At 44.3% G+C, this 19646-nt stretch overlaps 1 protein-coding gene across 1 annotated transcript in view; it reads left to right on the top strand.

Annotated features, from left to right (window-relative positions):
• Nucleotides 1–276: 276 nt before the first annotated feature.
• The window catches only part of MINAR1 (membrane integral NOTCH2 associated receptor 1), a 46915-nt gene continuing 27545 nt past the window's right edge, over nt 277–19646 (top strand). Inside the window, exon 1 of the mRNA XM_032446892.1 lies at nt 277–364. The gene's annotated coding sequence lies outside the window, so the exon portion shown is untranslated. The remainder of the gene's footprint in view (nt 365–19646) is intronic.

Raw genomic sequence — 19646 nt, 5'->3', positions numbered from 1 at the left:
GGAGCCTGGAGTAAAGATCTTCAACTCATTGGATATTTCAGCATCTTGTTGCACACAGCAGTTATTACCACACCATCCTTCCCATCAGGCGGACCCAGCCTGCAAAGCACAGAGATCAAGGCCACTTTGGGGAAAACCTAACAGGAAGGTGGGGGGGAATTGAATCTCCAGGTGAGGAAAATGAGCTCTTTTGGTGCATTGAATCCACCTGAGAATCATTAAGGGCTGTGAGTCTATAAAGGCTCAGGTGCATGATGGTAGGTTGGGTATTTGGGTTGGTGCCTGTGAGAGGAGGACTCTCTGTGCAGAAGGAGCTGGTGGTAGGAAGAGGAGCTGCTCAGGGTCCTGGCTGCAGTTTGATGTGGTGAGTGCTCTGCTTTTGTGGTGCTTGTAGCAGCAGCTTTGCTTTAGGACTCAAAAGGATTGCTCTACCTGGTGCTGGAGAGATACCCCCCATTGGCCTGAACTTGTTACAACTCTGCAGGAGGCACTTAAGGATACAAGATGTACTGTTATTTCAGTAGGAAGCAATGTGGTCTGATGGGTATTTGTCCTTGGTGCCACAGGCTCTGTTGTGTGTGGTGCTGGTCTGCATAGCAGAAGCATGGAGAAAACCTGTGGTCCCCCTGTGTGTTTGCTTGGAGGAGTACAGCCTGTGTGGCCAGGAGGCATCTTATAGTGCCTTACTCCCTGCAGACCAGCCTTGTTCAATGATGGTTTTGCTGCATGGTCTCAAGCTAAATTTAAGATCTGCTTAGGAGAAGTTACCACTATTTTTAACTCTGCTCATCAATCTGCTTTACTGTGCAGCTGTCATGGAAGTAGTAAGGTGGGGCTGAGGAACTGGGGTAGATCAGGAGGGTGTCCTGGTGGCTATGCCCAATTCACACCTGGAGTGGGGCTCTGAGCTCCCCAGAAGGGTCAAAGTGGAAACAAAAGATAAAAGATCTGTCTGCAGGGTTGGGAAGTAGTAGTGGCTGCGTGTCTGCTGTGCCCAGCACCAGCAATTTGGCTCAGACCAAGCTGAACCAGGCTCAGCCCCACCTTGCAGTGCAGTTGATGTTGTGGTGGTCCACCCAGAGAGGAATATATCCCCAAGGCAGGTGAGTTTGCAGCAAGCTGAGGCTCCAAACAAGATTTTCCTCCTTTCCTTTGCTCCTGGTCTCAGAGCTGGACTCCTGTAAGGCTGAGCAATAGCAGTGACATCCTTGCCTGTATTTTAGCAAATGCTCCATGTTCTTAAGGCTTTTTTCCTTATACCAGTCAGTCAGAAGTGGAAGGAATGCAATGGGGAAAAATGTTTTCCACAGTTTAGAGTTGTAAATTCTATAGGATGGAAAACACTTTTAGCTATATTTGCTGTCAGAACAGAGTGCTGCCAGCTCAAATGTTTTTGTGATGCTTCTGTAAATAAGGCTCACAGGTGTGACTGATACAGCCACCTCTCACTGTGCCAAGTGGCTGCTCTGCTCCGTATCTGCGACTTGACCCCAGTGCTGAGCTACTCACTTATTGTATAGGGAGAATAGGCATGGCTTGTTTTCCCAGGGTGTTTCTTCTCTAGAAAGATAAAGAACACAAATCCCTCAGTCAAAGCATATTAATTACACGTGTGAATATTGGAGGTCTTGTGGCACGCTTCTGGGATATGTCAAAGATGACACTGGGCAGTACGTGGATCTGACACTGATGGGAAAACATGAGGAGAACAAATTTCCCCTTTTCTCTTTGAGTAAGTGAGCATTCCCAGCAGTGTATCCATCATAGGATCTGCTGAGATTATCCATCTTCCAGAGCCTGAAATCTGATAGGATTTGAGAGTTTCAGAGTGGGGAATGGAAAATGCTTTGGCTTTGGGCATAGAAATCTCTTTCTGGGGTGAGATTGATGGCACAGGGAAACCAACTCCTTTGGGCCTCAGCTTACAGCCACTGCTCTTATATGAAGAATGTCGGTGCTGTGGGAGCTGCAGCCTTTGGGTTTCCTGCACTTGTCTTGGTTGAAGTGCTGCATGGAAGCTGTTGTTACAGAATGCTTTCTGCAGCCATATGTTATATACTCGAGCAGTTTCCCATTGCTGAGGCAGTGTCAGGAGGAACAGTGCCTTCTGGAGATATTTCATTCCAATGTCTTCTGGAAAGTTCATTGCTGCCTTGACAAAATTCAGTTTTTATTAAAAATGATTAATGTCTGGGAATTTAATCAATGCGTGTTCACACGGAGGCGGCTTTACTATAATAGTTTGATTTTAAGCAGCTTGTGTCCTGATGCGTGAGGTGCGTTATGCTGCCTGACAGCGGTGACATTTATATTTGTAATTACTAAATGGCGACAACCCACTGCAATGCCTGCCCCACTGGAGGGAACAGAATAGATGTAAGTACACAGCACTGAGAAGCATGAAACTCACAATACATCAGTAGATCCCAAGATTAAAAAGCAGGGGATGACGTCCTCCTTCCAACGAAAGCACGTGAGTATTCTGAGATCATTTGCTGAGTTCTATTTATTTCTTTAGTGCTTATGGAATAGACTCTTCCCGCTTATCGCCTGGCCCTGTTGCTTTTATTTCATATTGTGGGAACATCTTGAAAACAAAATGTGGCATGCAGGAAGATGAGCCTCTTAGGGTTTGATTATAGAATGCTGAAAAACTGGGTGAGTCAGGCTGGGGTAGAGATCCCAAATTTGATATAAATCTCGATAAATTGGTCAGGGAGAATATTTGGAGCTGCTGTTTTTAAAGTGCTGAGATGTAGGATAAAGTTATCAGCTGGTGGAAGCTATTTTGGAAGTGGCTTTAGACTATTAATGCTGTGCAGATAAAATCCTTTCCCTGCAGGAAGAAGCTCGGTATTTATCCAGGTGCCTGAAAAACTGGGGCAGTAGGGAATGTAGATATCCTCTGGCCTGTTGGTAATTAATAGGATTATCTCCTAGTTAGGAATGAGTTGTGGGATGTGGTTTGCTACTGAGATTGGGCAGACACAGAAAGCATGCAGAGCTTTAGATGGAATTTGTGGTTTACGTAGCTTGTGTTACACTCAGATATCTTGTGGTGCTGGGCTTGGTTTGTCCTTGAATCCCATCTACTTTGCTCATCTGTGAGGTATCATAAAGCACTTCATAGTGCCAAACTGGATATCTGTCCTATCTACAGAGCAACCAATGGGAGAGAGAGACCTCATTGGATGTGCACAGCAACTAGAAAACCCATTCATGTCTGGTCCTATAGAAGATCCAAGTTCTTTCTAGTTGACCCAAGGACCCCTCTGAGGTGGTGCCCATCCATGGGTTGAGCACCTGGCTTTGGGGTGCACAACAGACCTGGCTCTGCCTAGTGGAAACACTGTCCACCCACCTTCATACAGCGCAAATTGCTGCTCACAGCATTTGGGCTTTTTTGCTCAGCTCCAGTTGCAGAACAGGTCTCACTGAGAGCCCTCTGCCACGAGCTCTAAATAGCAACCGTGTGACTTCCTCCGGCGGGTGTTGCACCTGGGTATGTCTGATAGTCATAAACATTTTCTCTTCTTGTGTATTGGATTTATCCTTTGCAGACAGTAATTTACCCTGATTGCAGCTCATCTCGTCTTGCCTGCCACAGCGTTCCTTATGCTTTCTAATTTTCTCAAGTGCATTGACAGCCCAACGCGTGGGGAGCGCGGCACTGAATCCCTGCAGAGAGGTGGGGATGGGATAAACCACTGACACTGCCCAGTGCTTTTGCTCTCTAATGTTTCATAATGATAATCCAGTGATGGCAAAGGTAGCGAAAGGTTTATGATGGCCAGCTTAGTTAAAATCAGAACGCTGCCATAAATAAGTGACCCATTTGTCATCCTGCATAGGGTCCTTCAGTCACAATTAAGTGTTTTTTTCTTGCTATATACTAAAGCCTTCCTCCCCGAATGGTTTGCTAGGTTTTTAATCACATCTTGCTTTCAGGAATGATCTATAATCTCCACCAGTATTTATGTAAAAAAGAGTTCATAATTCAGCATGGAGAAATGAAATATTTGGGTAAGATGAATCCTGAAGACATCACTGCTTCAGATGTGCAATCCTTCATCCAGCGTCATGGGCGTATTTGTTTGGCTACTAACTTTTTCCTTTGAACAACTCCAGTCTCAGCACAACCTAAAATATGAAGGAAGGCTTGGATAGAAAGAGAACACGGTGTGGGAATGGAAGCTGCAGGTCTTTAATCCAAAGGCAAACTGCATCTGGCACAGGAACAAATGTAATTAAAATCACTGTGTTCTGAAAGCAGTCCCTGACCATATGTGCCCACTTAGTGCAGTTTACAGGTTTCTGTCCACAGTGTCCCTTGCAGGCAGTGGGGGGCTGTGGTCACACCGCCTGCCTGGGGGTGAAGCTCCACTGGCTCATCCTGTCATAGAATTGTTTGAGTTGGAAGGGACCCTTCAAGGCCATCTGGTCCAACTGCACTGAACAGGGACACCTACAGCTCGATCAGGTGCTCAGAGCCCCATCCAGCCTGACCTGCAGTGTCTGCAGGGATGGGGCACCTCTCTGGGCTACCTGTGTCAATTCCTACCATTTCAATTGCCTTTCAGAAGTTGCAGGGGTTGTAGCTCACTTTGGCTTACCTTTCTTCTGGGTTGGCCACCATCTCGCCATCCTGCTGACTGGCTGCTCTCTCCAGCAAAGCATTGCTGCGTGCTGCTGTGTGTCTCAGTGCATCGCGGCCGGTTTCATTAAATGAAATTGAATTTCAGATGTCCTGAGGCTGAGAGAGATTTTGCTTACCTGTCTACAGTATTTCCAGACCTAAAGCCTGATTGCTGTTGTGGCAACCTTGAACTTTTGCTGTTTCTCATCTTGCAGCTAAAATATTCAGCCTGGCAGGAGGCTGGTGAGGCACTGAGCTGCTTATGAATGCATAGCTTATATCAATAAGGAAAATGAAATAATTCCTCAAAACCATGCCACGAGTCAGTTCAGCCACAGTGTAGCAGTCAGCTGTTGGCATTCCGTAGCTGATTATTTTGCTAAAACATTGTGGAATTGATCCCCTGCTCTGTTTGGGGGTAATTAATGACATATGGCCAGAATAAAATCCCAACCCACCCAGGCCTTGGGCAGTTGGAGCTTATGAGTCTTAGAGCAGGTGCTGGATCCCCACCTGGTGCCCAGCCCTGCCATTTTCCAGGTACTTCGAGACTGGGATGAGGAATCTGGGTATGTCCTGAAGATGCAGCTTCTTAGAGCATGGGATCAAATGAGCTCTCAGGTGTTGTGCTTGTTTGTTTGTTTTCCATTAGAAAAGAGCATCCTGCTGCTATCCCACAGGGGACAGGGCCACAGGCAGTCACTGTATTTACAGCAGGTGCTGCTCTGCAGTGAGCCTGACCTCTGCTCCATGCCAAGGCCTGAGAGTTTTATTGGTCTAAGTATGAATGATAAAATTGTGCTGACATTCCTGCAGTTGTATAATTGAACATAAGTCACAACTAGTTTGATTCTGCCCCTAAATTATTCATTTTTCCAATATTAGGCTCGTCTCTCTTTCCTTTTAAGAAAAACTGTATCTGCTTCCTGGAAATATGCAGTGAAGTGAGCCTCTAGAAAGGCAGTAGTTTTCCTGCAATGGATGTATGGTGATTTCAGCATCTCTGTCCATGTATGGGAATTCAAAGCCAGCAGCCTCATGTCTCTGAGGGAGTGAAGGGTACCAGGCTACTTTGTTGGTATTGCCTGGAAGTTCTCTTGGATCAATAGCAAATCAAAGCAGCTGTAGTAGGGTTGATCCTGTCTGCCCTGCACAGTAAGAGAATTATTTGTCTCTCATGGCTGTGGCACGGATGTGATTGTAGACATCTGCTTGGTTTTACAATCCATTTTGCCCCTGTGCATTTCAAGCGGTCAGAGTTTAAAGCTATTGAATCACTATTTGTTCTGCAATGAAGTCAAACGAAAAGCAAATATGTAGCACAGTTGCTGCTGGTTAACAGTGTGATGTAGTGATTTCTAACAGTCAGATTCTTGAGTGCTCCAAACTGGCCCCTTGTAGAAAGCTATGGTTGAGTTTTTCCTTGCACTGGGTGAAATAATGCATGAGGTATCATCTCTGACCATCGGGTCAATTCCTCTGAAAGAAAATCTGATCAAACCCTTAATTTATCTTCAAGCGAAGACAGCAACAGCACATTGAGAAGGCTCTTATAAAAACCACTTCAACCTTAATAAATCCCAGGGAAAAAGACAGTTCTTAATTTTCCAGTTGGCTACGTGGAATTTGTTAAAGCTGTGTTTGGTGAGAGTTGGCCCCTCGCAGCCAACATACAGTCAGGCCTTAACAAAGGGCCTCTGTGAAGCAACAGATGAGCACTGAGATCTGAATAGCTGAGTATAGTAGGTGATTCATTCAACCTTGATGATTTGTTCTTGTCAACCTAATATGCAATGGGGCCATATAAATTGTCTTATCCTTTGTTCATGTGACCCAACTTCCCAAAAGTCATCCCATGTGAGATGGAACTGCTCAGGGAACAAAGCAAGGCGTCAGGGTGTTGGACTTGATGGTCTCCAGAAGTCCCTTCTAACCCCTATGAGATCCTACTCCCTTTGGGTCTAACTTATGAATGAAGTCTACTGTCATACTTCAGTGGTTGATCCTGTTCCTTAGAAGAGCCTTTACCTTACAGAGACTTTGAGCATACAAGTTCCTTGTGACCTTTTTGTAGTGGGTGTTTTGCTGTGAATCTGCCTTCTGCTGCTGACAGCTGAGTTGAGACCCAAACTATAGGGAGTATCACCATAAGGTTATGTGCTGAAGGAGAATGGCGTGTTTTGTGCACAGACATAATACATCCACCTGCCAGCTCTGCTCTTGATTCCAGCACTGTGTGGGACTCCAGTATTTGCAGAGCAATCCTTCCAATATTTGTTAAAGCTATCTATAATATTGGGCAGGGCTTCCTCTTGTGTTGAAACAGAGTTACTGAATGTATGCACAGAGATGTTTCCAATAGGATTATTTTATAAAGCAGAAAACAAACTGAAAAGCAGCCCAGCTTAACAAACAAGCTGGATTTTTCTTTAATTCCTACTGCACACAGAAATTAAGACTATTCTTAAAAGAATTTTCCCTTGCAGGGACCAGTTCTGAGCACTTGCGTGTGACTGAGTGGTTGGTAGCTGCTGCCTGCAGCATCTGGAGTGAGGTGAGGGTTGGCCTTTTCTCCCAGGTAACCACTGATAGAATGACTGGGAATGGCCCCAAGTTGTGCTGGGGGGGTTCAGGTTGGTTGTTAGTAAAGAAAGTATTCTCTGAAAGGCTGGTAATGAATTGAAACAGGCTGCACAGGGAGGTGGTGGAGCCAGTGTCTCTGGAGGTGTTCAAGAACTTGTGAGCATAAGGCGCTGAGGAATGCAGGTGTTGGGCATGGTCAGGGTGAGTTGACAGTGATCTTACCGATCTTTTTCCAGCTTTCCAATCTTAATGATTCTATGGATGGAACTTTTAAAACAATGACTCTTAGGGCTTAATTCATGACTTTAAAGCTCTTGAGGGGGGGAGTCTGAGGCACATAAATAACAGTAATAGCCTCTTTGTTGATTGAGCTCAAATGAGGAATGTAGGACACCAGCTGTGCTTGGTAACGATGGCAGATAAGTGACAAATCCTGGGCAGTCTCTGGTCTGAATGCACCTGGGTATCTTCACTTGGCAGATATGAGCCTGGACTGTTTAACTGGATATCCTGACTCGGAGCAGATAGGCTGAAGACCTTCTTATCTCCAGTGAAGGCTTGTCCTTCAGGAAGGCAGGTCCCAGTGATGGCGTCCTGACCTTTTCTAGTGCCTCCCACTTCAGTGTAGTAGAAACACGTGGTCTTGGCTTGTGTTTTTGAACCTCTGTGTGAGAGCCATCACTTGGGAGTTAAGCTGTCTGTTGAAAATCAAAGGGCTTTGTTGGAGTTGTGTGAAAGTCAAATCTCTGGGCCTAAATGATTAATGATTAAGGGCTTGCAGCTTGCAGAGCAAATCCATGAGTTCTGCTCTGAAAGGAGGAGTAAAGCAATATATCCTGGCTGTCAGGGCAGTGGTAATTCAGGCAGGCTTCATCGCTGGGCTGGAAAGCTGTTCTTTTCCAGCAAACAGCCATATGAATCCCTACTCCCTCCTCATATGAATGGGGGGGGGGGGGGAGTGGAAGTCAACCACCCTGTTTAGCAGGCAAGTCAGCTTTCCTGCAGCCTGATAAATGCTCCAGGCTTGATAGTCTAGCTTCCTCCACAGCAATGCTAGTAGTCATTTGCCAGCTGTTTGCTCTGACCTGCAGTCATCAGTGTCCATCAATGCACTTTTTCAGAGGTGACAACACGAGATCCAGCAGCCATCAAGTAATCTGCAGCATTGCCCAAAGATCTATTAGACAAACTGAGTGAAGCAGGAGCCAGAGCTGGAATTTGCCTTATGCTCCCAATCTTAACTGCAAGAAGTATTTTAAAAGCAAGGCTTAAGTTGGGTAGAACAACATGTATAAGGTAGGCTGCCTGGAAATGAGTTATAGGGAAGTATATGCTTAGGTTAACATTGCTTGGGTTTAAATGGTAATATAGGAGGGAAGCAGCTGTGAGTGAGCTTTATGTGCCTTGCACGTGGGAGCAGGACAGTTCTGCAGTGGATGTGTTGGTTTATGCAATCCAGACAAATCTTCTGGCCAGAAAAAGTACCGTCCAGGGGAAAGGATTCTAAACTGTGCTGAATGCATAGAATTTTGCTGCACATGCCATAAATATTCTGTGGCAAATAGCAACGGCTATAAAACAAACGTATATGATTTTGTTATCAGCAAAACACTTGTGCTGTCATTTGAATTCTCCTCAATCAGAAACTTTGCCAGAGCAGCAGTTTTTTATTTTTTTTTATTGTTGCAGCAGACAAAGTTTCTTGGAAACAAAATCACATTTCAGAATTAATAAACGCTGATCCGAAAGTTCCTGTTCAGGGATGATTTGCTGGGCAGGAATTCAAATGTTCTGGTTTGCCTGCAGTGGTTTGTTCTCATCTGAAGCACCAAATGCATCCCCTGTGCCATAGACCAGGAGCTGCCACCAGGGCAGGGTGAGAAGTGCCCATCTCAAAGCTGTCTGTGCTGTCGCCATCAACGCGGTGTTTAGGAGCTGGGTGACACCAAGGCAACAGCTCTGAACTTAAGGCTGAAATAGCAGTTTTCTGTCTGAATGTGGAGCTGGTGCTCAAGGCAGCGTGCCATGGCTGAGGGATGTGGTTAGTGGGCATGGTGGGGAGGGGCTGACAGCTGAACTGGATGAGCTCTGTGGTCTTTTCCCGTCCTCATGATTCCATGGCAGAAAGCATTGTCTCCCATTTTCTGGGTATTGGATTGGCTGCCTCTTTTTCATCCTTCCCCTTTTGTCCCTATTAGAGGCTTCCTACAACAGTGCCAAACCTGTCTTCCTCAGAGTGCATGTAGAATGAATGAAACCTGGCTAAATTGCCACATTTCTTGGGGTGGTACAGCAACAGCCACCAAATTGAACAACCATTGCTGGTTGATTCTTGGCTGGTGGATGGGCTGTCAGTTTTCTTGATAGCAGGAACAGATTTTTTTTTGAGGTTATCTCATTTCCATTGTATTTCTTCTAGGTTTGTAGCCTATAGTAATAGATTAAGGACTGTTCTCCTTGGTGATATACAGTAGAACCTCTGGAGAGCACAGTATGTGAAAATGGTGAGCTGATGTCTGTTTTGCAAAGTAATCTGTGCGTTGTGCTTTGGGGAGAGCTCTTGGCACTGGTTGTTTGTGTTAATTGGGCATCACTGCTGGAGCCCTAGAAATTCCTCAGAGATGCAGTTCAGCCTCACAGCTTTCCTCTGTTCCTGTCTCATCACCCTGACTTAAACAGCAGAGCCCTGTGATGGTGCAGTGTTTAACGTGGGATGTTTTCTCAAACTGCAAAGCCTTTAGCAGTGCTTGTCAAGTCATTGGCACTGGAAAAGGACCTCTCTTCAGGGGATGAAGCAGGAATACTCCCTATCCTCACCCAGCAAACCTGCTGCTGAGACATAGGCAAATCATAGATGTGGGGATTTAAAAGGCTTTCTAAGGCTTCTGCTGCTACTTGGGACCACGTCTGCTGTTGCAGACTCCTCCTTCCCTTAGGCAAGAGGAAAGGACAGATAAGCAACTATTCATTTGAGTCTTGTTAGCTCTTCTCTGCCTTTTGCTGGGTCTCTTCTGCAGCCCTTTCCAGGACAATTTTGCTGTATCTGAAGACCAAATATGCTTGGGGACAGGGAGTATCCCGTGACCCCCGGACCTCTGTAAAAATGCCTTATTACTAAATATGCCTTACTGTCAATCTCTAATTTTAAGAGCTCTTTGGAACAGTAGTGTTCTTCAAGATTGCTTTCATTAACTTTGGCATTAGTTTGAAGCAAATGTGAGATTACATCTTCCAGCAGCACTTTTTAATTTTAAGAAACACTGTACTTGAACCTATCAGAAGTGCTGTTTGCATACAAAACAACAATTATGTCCAGTGAAACTTACTGAGTAAGCACTAATTGCTTCAAGTTGATTAAATATGATATAGGTTGTTTTCAAGAGAGGAGAAAAACTGAACTGAAAAGGGAGCTGGAGACATTTAACTATTTATCAGCCAGTCTAGGCCAAATATTGACTGTATCCAGAGCAGAAAATGTGGAAAGGTTAAATATTTTTCTGTTGAAACAGAAAGAACATTCAGAAAATGAAGAGCACTGTGATATCCTTGCTTTAGGTTTCAGAGGAACTTCTCACCTGATAAGAGTTGGGGATACTTCTGCAGTGTGGTAACCTCATCCAAAGCCTTTGAAATCACACAATCATTAGGGTTGGAAAAGATCCCTAAGGTCATCTAGTCCAACCATCAACCCATGGTCTCCAAGCTTCTGTGCAGGAGTTTGTGCAGCCTCTTGCACTCCTAAATGACTCTATCAGAGTTGCTCTGCCTGTCATTGCCGGGCTTCTCATCAGTGCTATGTGCTGAGTGGGAGAAATGTAATTCACCATATATTGGGAAGAATAAGCAATTATCCCTTGTCAATTAAGCCTTCAGTCTGTGCATATAAACAGCTGGTGATGCGGAGCTGTCTTCATTTAAAATTAGCAAACCTTTTTGGAGAGCTTGTTAATTTCCATATGTTTACCAAATTCTCTCCCTATAAAAAGCCATATCTTCTTTAAAAATCTGTGACTTAATCCTCTTGGTCTCTGGGGCAAGCGATATATTTTTAGTGATTGGCTAAGTGAACATGTAGAAGCAGAGGGGGACTTGAGAGCTGCTCCGTGGAGAGCTCTATCACTTGATCGTTTGGGCAATGGTTGCTGGCTATGATCCATTGCCAGCTGTTCCTGGTTTGGATGGATGGGGTTGGACTCTCCCAGGGAGTTTGTTCTTAGGCTGAGCACAGCCCTGTGTGCTGGGACAGGGCATGGGAGAGCATGGGGATGGTGTTGGGGTGATGCTTCTTGATGAGCGTTGCTTATAAGCTATTATACAGCTATGTGTAACACGCATGGCAGTTAATTTTGGCTTTAATTTTATTTAATAGTTCATAACATTTAATCTCTGTATTTAACTCGCTTAAATAGAATGAACATCTTGTGCGCTTTTTACATTAATTGGCAATATTTTGCTGCTGACTGCTCCTGGGCTCTTGGTCCTTTTAAATCTTTCCCTTGACCTGAATTGATGCTCACTGGACCTTTTGCTGCATTACAGTAGAGGCTGTTTTTCTGCTATTTGTTACCATTTTTGTGCAGAGCATCCATAACAGAGCAGGGAAGTTTGAAAGCAGACTTGTGGATGCCTTGGTCCTACAGCCTCTCTGGGGCAATTTTGTCTGCTGGGCACATCTACAACCACCATTCCCAAACACTCTGAACAATGTGAGACCCCATACAGGGTGTGATTCCAAGAGGAGAGAGAAAACTGGAGCTCTTGTCCATGACCAATATGCTCCATTGACTGGAAGAAGTCAAATTTATTTTGCTTTGTGGGATTGCTACTGTTTTAGACCAAAATGGAGTTTACCAAGGAGTGGAACAAATTATACCACTTTGAAAGTATGTGCAGTGGGTGGCTTGGGGAATGGCTGGCTTTGGGGAAGATGCAGAAGTGGAAGAACTCAGCCAGAGATCAGAGCTTATTTTGTGAAGAAAATACCCTCACCCCAACATGGCGATAATAGTTCTCCATCAGCACAGCTGAGCAAGGATAATTTTTCTCCTCTCAAGTGATGATGGGTGGAACAGCACTGAAAAACCTGCATTCTACCTGCTGTCTGATTGAATTTGGGTCACAGGACTTCTTACTGTCCACTGCCCTCTTGCCTGGTGCTCGTAAAATGAATGGAGCACAGTAATTCATTCTGTCTGTGTTCCCCTTAATAGACTACATCTTATTAGAGGGCCTAATAGGTGCCGGGAGCTCATCTATATAACTTATCAGCAGTGCATTTCTCCCCACCTTTCTCCAGGGTACCTATAAATGTGCAATATGCTGTCTGCACTCATCATTAAACTGGAGGTAGTCGGTGTTATTTCTTCTCATGAGATGGCAGAAGTTGGGGCTGTGTAAACTCATTTGCACCAGGCAGGGTTTGGAGGCCTATATCTGAACTTTGTCCTGTCACCAGAGTTAATACTCAGTGATAGATGCTGATAGCAGAATGATGGATTGACTGAGGTTAATTTCTGTGGCGGTTGAAGGATATGTGTAGAGAAGGAACACGTCCATCTCACAAATCAGTGTTCTATATTTATATATAGGGAGCAATTGCTGCCGCTCAGCTTATCAGGAGAAATAGAAATGTGACTTTGTCACACAAAACCAGAGTTCTTCGTGTCTCTGTTGCTTTTTGTTGCCCACATTCTTTATTCTCCTTGGAAGCTGTGCTCATAGAAATAAGATTTAATACAACCCTGCAATGCATTTCTTTAAGTGTGTATTCCTATCCCCATTTATGCCTCTCCTGTGGGTTGGTGAGGTCCCTGCTCTACTTGCACTCCAGTGCAACCACAGCCATCTGGGAGCAATAATGAGAGGAACTGCAGCTTTGCAAGTGTTAACTGTGCTCTTTGAGTTCTGTTATAGCTGCGCAATTAAGCTTGGAATAATAAGTTATGGCTAATGTGTTTATTAGGAAGTCTAGTGAACCAAAGCAAACATATCCATACCTGATCTGACAAAGTTATTTTCCACTGAAGTTAATTAAAGAGGAGAACTTCTCCTGACTTAATATTTTTTTTGCTTTGCATCTTAAGAGCAGGTCACTTGAAACTAATTGGATTGTTAAGTATTCTCAACCAATTGTAATTCTGACTGCAGGGATTTCCTAGGACATAGTCAGGCTTTGTATCTATTGAGTGCCCAGTTGAGCAGGACCCAGTCTGGTGCTTGGACATAGGAGAGGGATGTTTGAGTGTTTGGCAGTGAGGAAGGGGCTCTGAAGCCAGGAACTGGGATGTCCAAAGAAGTCCTGGAGTGGTCTTTGCTTGAGTGATCTCGAGTCCCCCCAAAAGATACTGAGGGATGAACACCCCCAGGCAACTGGTTGTGGTGCTGCTCCAGTGGTGGCTGATTAGGGCTTGGAGTGAAATAGTAAAAGATTGGTGTCAGTTTTCTTGTCTCTCGAAATATATAACTTCCTGCAAGTAACACTTAATCATCTTCTATACATTTCTGAGCCTCTATACATAGATGGTTCCCAGTGAGCTCCTGAAACTGGAACTTTGCAATCCAATTTTTTTTCTCTGAAGACTATTGTAGAGATACTGTCAGCTCTGTCACAGTGTCCAGCTTAATATCGCAGTCTCTTCAAAAGCTGTCATTGCTTCTGCCACCTGTTAAGCAGGAGTGATATTTGTTTAGTAGTGAGCAAATGCTTTTACTTATTGAGTGTTATCCAAGATTAAAAACTTGATTTGGTTACATTCTGAATGGTGTATTGGTATGATCTGATATTCGTGTGGTAACTCGAGCTGATTTGATTTTTTTTTTTCTCTGACTGAAATATTCATCAGGGGATGTGAAAAAAAACAAAATATTCTGCAATATTAAATTCATATTCTTCCCCTTCTCATAAAAGATCGAATGCTTGTGATATTCATATATTTTAAGCTTGCTAGAATTCCAATTGCAGGTGTTGCCCTTTGTAAGGAATGGCTGTTTATTCATTATTCCTGCAATAATAAGTGAGATCTGGCTTGTTGTCATTGATTTCTGTTCCACAGTGGCTGAACCTGTAGTCTCAGGGAAAGCAGAGCTGTGAATTGGTGTGTGCCTGAGCTGCCCTAAAGCAGCTAAATGATTACAAATTACATCACTATAGGTCCTGCTTCTGTTGCCTATTGGCAAGCCAGTGTTCAGCTGTTGATGAGGCTGCTCCTTATAGGTGCTTTCCCAATGGGTTGAGCACCTTCCCATCCCCAGCCTCCTCTCCGTGTTCTTTGCCACAGTACGATCCAAGAAGGGCTTGGGTTGGATAATCCATATTATCATTCACATCCTTGAGCGGGTGATATCCTAGCAAGTCTGCTTGGTGCAGAGCTGTTCTCTTCAGCAGCCTCCCTGATAGCCTGTGTGCTGTTGGTCGTTCTTGTGAATAGCTCCTGAACCTGAGATCAGAATGCTTTTGATTAGAGCATGCTGGGATGGAGACAGAAAGTGCCTGCATGATATTTCCAAAATAGGCACCTTTGCAGCACTGCCACATTATGGCCTGGAGACAGGAAGATTGTGTGCCAGCTTTCTATATTGTTTTTTTTCATTTACAGTATTCAAATAACTTCCTTTTAATACTTTGGCTTGCTGTGGTTGGGGTAGAGAGCTGTATGATGTTATCCAGCCTGATTTGAATTTTATAGCAGTCTCACACCACTCGGTGTGAGCAGCCTTCCCTGATTTTATTCCTTTAATTGCCATACAGATGCATTCATGCTGGTGAACTGCCATTGCTAGTAATAGGAAAATCGTGCTTTGTAGGCACCAGCTTGTGGGGTGAATAGCTGGGGCAGCAAGGAGAGCTCAGGTGGGTCTGTGTTCCTGCAGGCCAAGAGGAGGATGGCTTTGAGAGATCTGAGCACTACATGGTTGGCTGCTGTCTGGACTAATGTCATTCCTATAAGGTACAACATCTTCCTGTGGCTGAGGAAACTTGTGCACAGGGCATTTCTGCAGCGATTGGTGTTGGGTTTGCATTGTGCTTAGTACTGGTTAAATAGCCATTAAAAAAAAAATACAGTGAGCTCTTCCATTTGAATCCTGGAGGATGGTTCAGTATCTTTTCCTTGCTGGTAGATATCCTTTCCCAAACAGCGCTTTTCTGTACTGTGGGAAGTACTGCATGACTGGGGAGATTAGAAACATGATGTTTTATGATGTGAAATTCCTACAAAATATTTTACAAACAAAGGAGATTTACAGCACTGTCACATTCTGCTTCTAAGGACAGGAAATTGTTGTGCTACTTGAAACAGGCTCGTTCTGTGTGTTGGTTTATAAAGCACCAGAGATGTGAAAATTGAATTTAATCAACTACATATATAAAAAAAAGCCAAAACAGCAAACTGACAACAACAGCAGCGACCTTAATCCTTTAAGGTTTATCACAGATAAGAGATGGGAGGGCAAGAACAAAACACAGGGAAAACATTGTGCTGGCAACTGGTTAGTGCTAAATGTGGTGTGACTGTCAGCTGGGGGATGCTGGGCAGGGACATGTGTATGTCACTAGTAAGGATCTGTTTGCAGCCATATAAAGACAGAGTTGTCTTTTTTTACATAAGAACAGCGTTACTGTTCCCAAGGTGGTGATTTCATAACTGCATGTGAAAAGAAGATCCTGAATGGATCTCCTATGGCCTCAAGTTGCCCCAAGGGGAGATTCAGGTTGGATGTTTGGAGATAATTCTTCTCTGAGAGAGTGGTCAGATGCTGGAAGGGGCTGCACAGGGAGGTGGTGGGGCCAACAACCCTGGAGCTGCTCAAGAAATGTTGATGTTGAACTGAAGGATGTAGTTTAGTGGGTAACACTGGCGGTAGGCAGGCAGTTTATTGCCAAGTTCTTCACAGATATCCAAACAGATTAGATCTACCATATTTCCCCTGTTGAAAACCAGTTATCTTTTCGAAGAAAGATATTGGATTTGTCAGTTTCCCTTTGTAAATCTATGCTACTTTTTATACCACTTTCCATTAACCGTTGTATCTTTTAATTACTGTTCCCTTCATAACTTCTTCAGGAAATCTTGCACAAACTTGCAATTGAATTAATGGGGTTTTCTTAAACGTTGTTCTACATTTGCTGTTCCCTAGCACCCACTGCCATCTATGCCTTGATAGATTAACTTTTTTAAATTCACTATCCTCAGGAATTACCTAGTTCCCCAGACTTGATTGTTCTAAGCTCTGAGCTTTACTTCCACTTCAGATGGGGGTGATTTCCATTTCTATGGACTTGTTTGTATTAGTCAGTCTGGAGCTCAAAATCTACCTGAGTACATACTGAAGCTTCAAGTGTTCATTTAGTTTTGGGTCCACATCATGTGATATTTTGTCCATAGAAGTTGAAGCACCATCCCTGGAGCTATTCAAGGCAGGGTTGGATGGGCCCTGGGCAGTCTGATCTGGTGGCTGGCAACCTTGTCCATTGCAAGGGGAATGGAGCTCGATGATATTTAAGGCCCTTTCCAACAGAAGCCATTCTATGATATTTATTCTTGACTTCATCCTGTCATGCAGGAGGCCCCTGTGGTGGACGCTGCACCGAAGAGACTTTGGGGTGAGATGGGAGCTGTGTAGGTAGAGCACAAGGGGAGCAAAGCATGCAGTGACTCTTCCCTTTTGAGATTTGCCTTTATTTCCCTTCTCTATACCCAGGAACCCAGAGTCCTACTTTGGTGCCTGTACTGCACCACCCACTTGCCCCTTGAAAAGCAATGACTAAGATGCAGGAAGTTCCCAGGGTTGCTCTGAGATTGCTATCACTTCCCGTAGAACCGTAGGATCCTTGGAGTTGGAAGGGACCCTTAAAGGCTACCTGGTCCAACTCCCTTGCAGTGAATAGGGATACCTACAGCTGATCAGGTGCTCAGGGCAGGAGATGTAAATGTGCCCCCCAATGCAGTTTGCTGCTCTCTTTCTCCCACAGCACAGTGTTGTTTAAAGGAAAAAAGATTCAATTTAGTATAAGGCTGAAATCAGCCCTTAAAGAAATGCCTGCAGTTTCTTTTTGTATTTTCTTTTCCCTTCATATGAAAAAATAGGAGAATGCAGCCTGAAAGTCTCATTGTGCACACAGGCTTTTCCTGTGATCAAAAGAAACCCTTTCAGCTCCCTATCAGCTCTATACCTGCACCCAATTTGCATTGATGCGGCTGTGCAGGGACCCCAGATTTGTCTTTATTGATATTTGCAAATATTTAATTGAAGGGTTTGATGTGACTGTGTGTTAGAGCTTTATAGGTTAAGGGAGAGCATCAAGTCTTGTTGTAGTGTTAATTAGAAGAGGGAAGCAATCTACAAAGGGAAATGCATGCTAGCAGCCTGATGGGGGTGGGTCTACTGTCCCAATCATGGCGTGGGGGCACTGGGGGGATCCAGAAGGCAGAAATAACCAGGACCAGAGGTATCTCTGCACTCCAAAGAATGGTAGTAAATGGTCTGATGAAAAGTGTGAGCTTGAAATTGATTGTAGTTATTTGTTAATGACAGCTTGCCTGAATGGGGTAGGTTTTCCTGTTCCAATCAGGGGGTTGTGATGGAAGGAGCCTACTTAGCAGGAAGAAAATATGGAAGAAAGGATAAAGATGAGGAGGGAGGGGTAAGGAAAAAGGTGCTTTTTTGGTTCAGCATAAAGAAAAAAAGAAATGAAGATTAAAACCTTTGCTTGCTGAATTTGGAACGCTAGGGAAGTGGCGCACAAGGAGGCTGAACAAACCGATGGCCTTGATGAGATTGTTTGGACACAGCAGGATTGAAACTGAACCCTGAGCAAAACATTGCTTAAAAGCTTGTAAACAAAGGCTGCTGGGAGCACAGGGCTGGAGCAGCTGGGTGGGCTGCAATCCTGCAGCACTCTGCTCTCGATGTGTCTGTTTGGAAACACTGCTCTCTTTCTACTGCTGTAAGCACGGGGGGTAATTCATCAGTGTGTTTTGCTTTTATTTCTTTTCTTTTTTTTAAACATGGCTAACCCTGCAGATTAAAAAGGGACCCATGAGTAATTAGGCTTTTCTTTTTCCTTTGTTAAGTGAATAAGTGATGGTGACAGCTGAAAAATGCACGTGTTTTTCTCTCTCCCATTCCGCAGACCTTGGAGGTCCCTGAGTGCAGGAGGAAATGTTCCGAGATGCACATTTTCTTGGGTTCCCCACGGAATATTTTTCTCTGGCTTTTTCAGTGCTGTCTGCACAGGTTATAAATCTAGTTCAGTAGAAGCAAGGCAATTTTTAATGGGATTTTTTTGGTTGCTGTTAAAACTAATTAAACATCTGTCCCCCTCATCACCGCAAACGGACAGAAGATTAACTACAAAATAATGGCCGGCTTGGAATTTGAGCAAGGAGTTTGGAAGACTTAATAACTTGCATCCACATCCTGCTTTATAGGTTACTGTGTTTTCTGGGTGTTACAGGAAATTGCAGGCAGCTCGGGGGTTGTGCTCACTTGTGATGGCTGTAGAGCAGGATTAATACAGGCAAACATTCAAGGGGTGGGAGCTAATTAAGACCACCATCTCCAGCGGTGATTTTTATTCCCTTAATCATGTCTTCATCATCTGCAGTTTGCAGGCGAGCCTTGACTTCACGCATCACGGTTCTGTCAAAAATCAAACTGGCTGTTATGGAAATGCTGGAAGGCTCTTGACAAAATTGGAGCAGACACCTTTTCTTTGCTCTGACGTTTTGTTGTAGGTAAGGCTTAATTAGGTTTTGAGAGTGGTCGCTCTTCCCGCGAATTGTGTTTTTGACAATATTATGCCTTATAATTGTGGGAGGTGCTCACAAAGTGGCCCTGCTGCACCATGTTTATCTCTTCCCTTGAAGTTAAGCAGCTGCAATGTCAGTCCCCAAGTGTTAAGGTTTGTGGCTTGATGAAGGCAAGCACCAGAAATCCTCTTTCCATCTGCTGAGCTTGAGGCATAAATGTCATAGTGATCCTTTCCAAGCTGAATGATGCCAAGGTCACCCAGTCCAACTTCAACCCACCCCACCATGCCCACTGACCATGTCCCTCAGTGCCACATCCCCACAGTTCTTGAGCACCTCCAGGGATGGTTGACCCCACCATTCCCTGAGCAGCTGTGCCACTGCAGCTCTGCTCTCTTGGAGAAGAAATTTCTCCTGACAATGGCTCTCCTGGTTGGCAGGAGCTCCTTGGGACTGCAGGTAAATCTCTTCAGTCAGAGTTTCTTTTCATCTTTTTAATTGTTAAGCACATTGATTTAGCACTTCTGCTCCTATTATTCTGTCCTGTTTTCAGACATAGGAGTCTTTCAAGTATTTTGGCAAGAAATCTGTGAGTGCATTGGCTTGATATTCTCCCACATTTAATATTTTGATGTCGTTCTTTTATTTCCTTCTCCTTTCTTTTTTCTCTTTTGGCA

Source organism: Coturnix japonica, chromosome 10, assembly GCF_001577835.2.
Source record: "Coturnix japonica isolate 7356 chromosome 10, Coturnix japonica 2.1, whole genome shotgun sequence".
In the NCBI taxonomy this organism is placed as follows: Eukaryota; Metazoa; Chordata; class Aves; order Galliformes; family Phasianidae; genus Coturnix; species Coturnix japonica.
Note: the sequence above shows the minus strand (reverse complement) of the source record. Positions and strands in the feature narration are given on the sequence as shown.